Here is an 8043-nt window from a genome sequence, read left to right as displayed (position 1 = left end):
GACCAGTAACCATCAGGTAGCCTAGTGGTTAGAGCGTAGGGCCAGTAACCAGAAGGTAGCCTAGTGGTTAGAGCGTAGGGCCAGTAACCGAAAGGTTGCTAGATTGAATCCCAGAGCTGACAAGGTAAAAAAAATCAGTTGTTCTGCCCCCTGAACAAGGCAGTTAAGCCACTGTTTTAAGGCTGTCACTGTAAATAAGAATGTATTCTTAACTGACGTGTCTAGTTAAATAAAATAAATAATTAATTTCTCCAACACTCTAACCACTAGTCTACCTGCTGGTTACTAGTCCATCGCTCTAACCACTAGTCTACCTGCTGGTTACTAGTCCAACGCTCTAACCACTAGGCTACCTGCTGGTTACTAGTCCAACGCTCTAACCACTAGGCTACCTGCTGGTTACTAGTCCAACGCTCTAACCACTAGGCTACCTGCTGGTTACTAGTCCAACGCTCTAACCACTAGGCTACCTGCTGGTTACTAGTCCAACTCTCTAACCACTAGGCTACCTGCTGGTTACTAGTCCAACGCTCTAACCACTAGGCTACCTGCCGCCCCATGCCAGACTCATTGTAATGCTATAACCACTGGCATGTAAAAACGAAAATAACAAATTAAAAGTTAATCCTGCATATTCATTCTGAGAAGAAGGATGTTTAAATCTTCAAACTTTCATTAACAGTTATTTTTTACAATCTGAAATTATAGCCTCAAAAATAAAGTCTCGATTTGCGTTCTGCACATAGGCGCAATGTAACCACCACCACGAAGATAAGGCAAGATGCGGTTAGCCTGAGTGACGCTGACAGAGGAGGTTTTAACACCGACTGGACCACAGTTGCTGGAAGTAAGGGTACTGCAGCACCCCACCCCCCACGAATGAAAAGAAAACGTTTCCTCCCCCACAAAAGTAGTGGACTGAGCCTTTAATAATAGGCGTCTGTAGCGCGGGTAACTCTCATCTTTGAAGAAAACAATTTGCAGCACCCACAAACTACTTGCAGTGGCTATGGACTCGACTGTTTCTCCTGGTTTCAATAATACTGTTATTAAAAAGAGAAAGTAGAAGTGTCTAGTAGCTAGAGAACCTGTTCAGAACAGGGGTTGTCTTACAACGACATAGACAGGGCTCTATACTCCAGAACTAAAACCCTCCCCTGTACACCGGAGGCACCACAACAGCAGCGCAGCGAAAATTCACAAGGTGCTTTTGGACGGTTCAAGGGACGCACAAACGCTCAACAGGTAAATTCGACCAACTTTTATTTAGGATTTTGAGGCATATTGTAAGAACAAATTATTGGGTAGTTTCTGTAAAACCAAGACTTTTCCAAGAGTTGTTTTTCACATTTGTAACCTACTACTGGGCTTTCCGAGTTTACAAATGAACTAACGTTAGCAGCATTCACCGATGATAAACGGAGGCTACCTATAGTTTTTCTTCTGGCAAATAGTTTCCCCCACAGGGTTTTGGCCCTCTCCACCCTGCTGCAGGACTCTTAACAGCAGCATGCACAGACTGGCGGTGTGGACAGCATCACTTTTTTTTCACTCTAAAGAAAATTCCCTGTTTCTATATTATTCTATGCAATACTTAGTGTTCAGGATGTACACACAAAAAAACACTTAACTGTACTTGCTGTCTCCTGTTATCACAACACTGATTAAATAAGGTATTCACAATATGCATTACTTTTTTGATGGACCATTCCTTCAGTGTGTGTACAGTATGTATGCGTGCGCGCGTGTGTGTATTCGACGCTCACGTGTGCGAAGTGTGTTTTTACATGCATGTGTCTTTGCTACTGTGGACAAGGATTGGGTCTGTGCAGCTCAGTCCATTGGTGGTGTTACGCTTCGATCACAACCGACAGTGTTGTTGCATTGTAGTACACCAGAATTACATTAATTTCCCATGAAGCTGCGTTTGCCTTGCAGCATTGCGTTGCGGAGGCAGTTGAAGTGCGTTCGGTGTGGCGCATACTTTGGATTTATCGAACGTAGTATGCGTAGTATGCGTAGACGGCTTGACAGAAATGGTAGCAGGAGGTGAATGTTGAACTGTTATTGCATACATAACCAGATGATGCTGCGTGCTATTTTACGCAATGATGCTGTGGGAGTGTTCGAAGCGTTAGTGAGAGTTGAATCCTTGCCCTAACAGGTTGAGCACAGTAGGTTCATAGAGACGCTGACACCAATAACAAGCTTCAAGTGAGTGCAATTATGGGTACTCCGGTCAGTCCCGAGCAGTGTCCGCTATGTTGCCCCTGACTCGGCCGCTCACTGCCTCCCAGACGTCTTGGCAGCATCAAATCAAATCAAGCTTTATTTATACAGCACATTTCAGACATGGAATGCAACGCAATGTGCTTTACAGGGAAAAAACGAGAAAAAAACGATACAAATAAAAGCTGAAATATTTACTACTGTAAGGACAGACGCTGGTAAACGAGAAGCAAGTACAGGGAGTGAACATTTGAATAAATATTGGAAGTGAAACAGAACAAGGACAGGGTCTGGAAACAAAACGACATTAATGCAGACAAGGGGAAGAAACTGAGGAAGTGACAGATAGAGGGGATGCAATCAATGAAGTAAAATAGTCCAGGTGAGTCCCATGAATCGCTGATGCACGTAACCTTGGTGACAGGTGTGTGTAATGATGGACCGTCGAGCGCCAGATAGGGGGAGAGGGGGCAGGCATGACTACACAACAAACATAAGATGAAAACAAAATAATGACTAACTGAAAAACGAAAAAGCCCCCTGAGGAAAAGCAAAGCTAAGAAGATGGTTCTGCCCCCCAGCTTCTCGCTCTGCCCCCCCAGCCTCTCCGCCCTGCCCCCCCAGCCTCCCGCTCTGCCCCCCCAGCCTCCCACTCTGCCCCCCAGCTTCTCGCCCCCCCCAGCCTCTCTGCCCCGCCCCCCAGCCTCCCCGCTCTGCCCCCCAGCCTCCCCGTTCTGCCTCCCCGCTCTGCCCCCCAGCCTCCCCGCCCTGCCCCCCAGCCTCCCGCTCTGCCCCCCAGCCTCTCCGCCCTGCCCCCCAGCCTCCCCGCTCTGCCCCCCAGCCTCCCCGCTCTGCCCCCCCAGCCTCCCGTTCTGTACCCCACAGCCTCCCCGCTCTGCCCCACTCTACCCCTCTAGCCCAATCACATGGAGTGTCCACCCACCAACCATCCAGCGGCCTGACCTGGGCTAAATGTGTTTGTAGAGTGTGTTGGTGTCCGGTAGGCTACGCGTGGCCTGGTTTCAGACCTGTTTGTGCTGTCTTGCCAATGTCAACTCCTACGGTCGTTATGTTTGGTGGCCAATGACAATAGGAGTTGGAAAGACAGCACAAACAGGTCTTGGACCAGGCTAGGAGGCTACCTGTAGCCCTCTGGGTAAGCTCCAGGATACTAGGCAGGTAGCTCCAGTATACTAGGCTGGTAGCTCCAGTATACTAGGCTGGTAGCTCCAGTATACTAGGCTGGTAGCTCCAGTATACTAGGCTGGTAGCTCCAGTATACTAGGCTGGTAGCTCCAGTATACTAGGCTGGTAGCTCCAGTATACTAGGCAGGTAGCTCCAGAATACTAGGCTGGTAGCTCCAGTATACTAGGCTGGTAGCTCCAGTATACTAGGCATGTAGCTCCAGTATACTAGGCTGGTAGCTCCAGTATACTAGGCAGGTAGCTCCAGTATACTAGGCTGGTAGCTCCAGTATACTAGGCTGGTAGCTCCAGTATACTAGGCGGGTAAGCTCCAGTATACTAGGCAGGTAGCACCAGTATACTAGGCTGGTAGCTCCAGTATAGTAGGCAGGTAGCTCCAGAATACTCGGCTGGCTAGGCTAGCCTCAGGGGGTAGAGAGGGTCTACTGGGTCAGTCAGGCTAGCCTCAGGGGGTAGAGAGGGTCTACTGGGTCAGTCAGGCTAGCCTCAGGGTGTAGAGAGGGTCTACTGGGTCAGTCAGGCTAGCCTCAGGGGGTAGAGAGGGTCTACTGGGTCAGTCAGGCTAGCCTCAGGGTGTAGAGAGGGTCTACTGGGTCAGTCAGGCTAGCCTCAGGGGGTAGAGAGAGTCTACTGGGTCCAGCAGGATATGCCAGCCAGTTTCCTGCTTCCCTGATAACATAGCAGCCAAGGAAAACAAACAACAGGCTGTCCAGCTGATCACCACACAGAACATCACAGTGTAGCGACAATATTTAATCTCAATTAAGTCCAGAGAGAGGGAGAAAGGCCAGGTTGCTGTGCACTATTCTGCTGTACAGATGGTTCTGGTTCCAATGCTGACTATTCTGTTTATTTACAGAAAGGGAAAGTCCAAAGTAATGGTTTGGTTTCCCAACACAAATTCTCTCTCAGTCATTACAGATATAGATGGGCTGGTGGTGCCTTCTCTCTTGAGATTGGCTGGCTGGTTGGAGGTTAGGTTGGCTGGCTGGTTGTTAGGTAGGTTGGCTGGTTGTTAGGTAGGTTGGCTGGTTGATTGATTCGTTGGTTGGTTGGTTGGCTGGTTGATTCGTTGGTTGGAAGTTGGTTGTAGGTTGGTTGGTTGGTTGGTTGGTTGGTTGGCTGGCTGGTTGATTCGTTGGTTGAAGGTTGGTTGGCTGGTTGATTGGCTGGTTGATTCGTTGGTTGGTTGGTTGGCTGGTTGATTGTCTGGTTGATTCGTTGGTTGGTTGGAGGTTGGTTGGTTGGTTGGCTGGCTGGTTGATTGGCTGGTTGATTCGTTGGTTGGTTGGTTGGCTGGCTGGTTGATTGGCTGGTTGGTTGGTTGGTTGGTTGGTTGGCTGGCTGGGAGGTATGTAGGTTGGTTGGTTGATTCGTTGGTTGGAGGTTGGTTGGTTGGCTACCTGGTTGATTGGCTGGTTGATTCGTTGGTTGGAGGTTGGTTGGTTGGCTAGCTGGTTGATTGGCTGGTTGATTCGTTGGTTGGAGGTTGGTTGGTTGGCTAGCTGGTTGATTGGCTGGTTGATTCGTTGGTTGGAGGTTGGTTGGTTGGCTACCTGGTTGATTGGCTGGTTGATTCGTTGGTTGGAGGTTGGTTGGTTGGCTACCTGGTTGGCTGGTTGGCTGGTTGGGTTGGCTGGGTTGATTGGCTGTTGGTTGGAGGTTGGTTGGTTGGCTAGCTGGTTGGCTGGTTGATTCGTTGGTTGGAGGTTGGTTGGTTGGCTAGCTGGCTGGTTGGTTGGAGGTTGGTTGGTTGGCTGGTTGGTTGGCTGGTTGATTCTGGTTGGAGGTTGGCTGGTTGATAGCTGGCTGGTTGATTTGGAGGTTGGTTGGTTGGCTAGCTGGCTGGCTGGTTGATTCGTTGGTTGGAGGTTGGTTGGTTGGCTAGCTGGCTGGCTGGTTGATTCGTTGGTTGGAGGTTGGTTGGTTGGCTAGCTGGCTGGCTGGTTGATTCGTTGGTTGGAGGTTGGTTGGTTGGCTAGTTGGCTGGTTGGTTGGCTGGTTGATTCGTTGGTTGGAGGTTGGGTTGGCTAGCTGGCTGGTTGATTGGTTGGTTGGTTGGCTAGCTGGCTGGCTGGTTGATTCGTTTGTTGGAGGTTGGTTGGTTGGCTAGCTGGCTGGTTGATTGGCTGGTTGGTTGGCTAGCTGGCTGGTTGATTGGCTGGTTGGTTGGCTACCTGATTGATTGGCTGGTTGATTCGTTGGTTGGTTGGTTGGCTAGCTGGCTGGTTGATTCGTTGGTTGGAGGTTGGTTGGTTGGCTAGCTGGCTGGTTGATTCGTTGGTTGGAGGTTGGTTGGTTGGCTAGCTGGCTGGCTGGTTGATTGGCTGGTTGGTTGGCTAGCTGGCTGGTTGATTTGGAGGTTGGTTGGTTGGCTAGCTGGTTGATTGGCTGGTTGATTCGTTGGTTGGAGGTTGGTTGGTTGGCTAGCTGGCTGGTTGATTCGTTGGTTGGAGGTTGGTTGGTTGGCTAGCTGGTTGATTGGCTGGTTGATTCGTTGGTTGGAGGTTGGTTGGTTGGCTAGCTGGCTGGTTGATTGGTTGGTTGGTTGGCTAGCTGGCTGGCTGGTTGATTCGTTGATTGGTTGGTTGGTTGGCTAGCTGGCTGGTTGATTGGCTGGTTGGTTGGCTAGCTGGCTGGTTGATTCGTTGGTTGGAGGTTGGTTGGTTGGCTAGCTGGCTGGTTGGTTGGCTAGCTGGCTGGCTGGTTGATTCGTTGGTTGGAGGTTGGTTGGTTGGCTAGCTGGCTGGTTGATTCGTTGGTTGGAGGTTGGTTGGTTGGCTAGCTGGTTGATTGGCTGGTTGATTCATTGGTTGGAGGTTGGTTGGTTGGCTAGCTGGCTGGTTGATTGGTTGGTTGGTTGGCTGGCTGGTTGATTCGTTGATTGGTTGGTTGGTTGGCTAGCTGGCTGGTTGATTGGCTGGTTGGTTGGCTAGCTGGCTGGTTGATTCGTTGGTTGGAGGTTGGTTGGTTGGCTAGCTGGCTGGTTGGTTGGCTAGCTGGCTGGCTGGTTGATTCGTTGGTTGGAGGTTGGTTGGTTGGCTAGCTGGCTGGTTGATTGGCTGGTTGGTTGGCTAGCTGGCTGGTTGATTGGCTGGTTGGTTGGCTAGCTGGCTGGCCATAGCCGACCAAAACTTCCAACGTAAATGCCAGAACTGTAGCTCCCACACTGCTCCGTTTAGCATCACTGTGAAAAACAAAAAAACAAAAATATGGATACAGAGTATACGGTCTACAGACTGTAACAGACTATAAGTGGCTGTGACACTCGTCGGATGTGGCAGGGCTCGACAACTATTACGGACTACAAAGGGAAAACAGGACGCGAGGCTACCAGACGAGCTAAATGCCTTTTATGCTCGCTTCGAGGCAAGCAACACTGAAGCATTCACGAGAGCACCAGCTGTTCTGGTGATAACGCTCTCTGTAGCCAATGTGAGCAAGACCTTTTAAACAGGTCAACATTCAAAAAGCCGCGGGCCAGACGGATTACCAGGACGTGTACTCAAAGCACGCGCTGATACACTAGCAAGTGTCTTCACCGATATTTTCAATCTCTCCCTGATTGAGTCTATAATACCTACATGTTTCAAGCAGACCACCATAGTCCCTGTGCCCAAGGAAACCTGCTTAAATGATTACCGCCCCCCAGCACTCACGTTGATAGCTATGAAGTGCTTTGAAAGGCTGGTCATGGCTCACATCAACAGCATCCTCCCGGATACCCTAGACCCACTCCAATTTGCATACCGCCCCAACAGATCCACAGATGACGTAATCTCAATTGCGCTCCACACTGTCCTTTCCCATTTGGACAAAAATAACACCTACTATGTAAGAATGCTGTTCATTGGCTATAGCTCAGCATTCAACACCATAGTGCCCTCAAAGCTCATCACTTAGCTAAATTCCCTGGGACTGAAAACCTCCATCTGGAAATGGATCCTGGACTTCCTGACGGGCCGCCCCCAGGTGGTGAGGGTAGGCAACAACACATCAGCCACGCTGATCCTCAACACTGGGGCCCCTCAGGGGTGTGTACTTAGTCCCCTCCTATACTCCCTGTTCACCCATGACTGCGTGGCCAAACACGACTCCAACACCATCATTAAGTTTGCTGACAACACAACAGTGTTAGACCTGATCCCCAACAGTCATGAGGCAGCCTATAGGGAGGAGGTCAGAGACCTGGCAGTGTGGTGCCAGGACAGCAACCTCTCCCTCAATGTGAGCAAGACAAAGGAGCTGATCGTGGACTACAGGAATAGGAGGGCCGAACAGGCCCCCATTAACACGAAGACAGTCGTGAAGAAGGCACAACAAAACCTATTCCCCCTCAGGAGACTGAAAAGATTTGGCATGGGTCCTCAGATCCTCAAAGTTCTACAGCTGCACCATCGAGAGCATCCTGACCGGTTGCATCACCGCCTGGTATGGCAACTGCTCGGCCTCTGACCGTAAGTCACTACAGAGGGTAGTGCGTACGGCCCAGTACATCAGTGGGGCCAAGCTTCCTGCCATCCAGGACCTATATAATAGGCGGTATCAGAGGAAAGCCCATAAAATTGTCAGAGACTCCAGTCACCGAAGTCATAGACTTCTCTGCTA

General features: G+C 50.1%; 1 protein-coding gene across 1 annotated transcript in view; it reads left to right on the top strand.

Moving 5' to 3' along the window:
* Nucleotides 1-903: 903 nt before the first annotated feature.
* LOC115126842 (papilin-like) overlaps nucleotides 904-8043 on the top strand; it is a 112633-nt gene continuing 105493 nt past the window's right edge. The window contains exon 1 of the mRNA XM_065025037.1: nucleotides 904-1245. The gene's annotated coding sequence lies outside the window, so the exon portion shown is untranslated. The remainder of the gene's footprint in view (nucleotides 1246-8043) is intronic.

This window comes from Oncorhynchus nerka, linkage group LG12, assembly GCF_034236695.1.
Source record: "Oncorhynchus nerka isolate Pitt River linkage group LG12, Oner_Uvic_2.0, whole genome shotgun sequence".
NCBI classification, from domain to species: domain Eukaryota; kingdom Metazoa; phylum Chordata; class Actinopteri; order Salmoniformes; family Salmonidae; genus Oncorhynchus; species Oncorhynchus nerka.
Note: the sequence above shows the minus strand (reverse complement) of the source record. Positions and strands in the feature narration are given on the sequence as shown.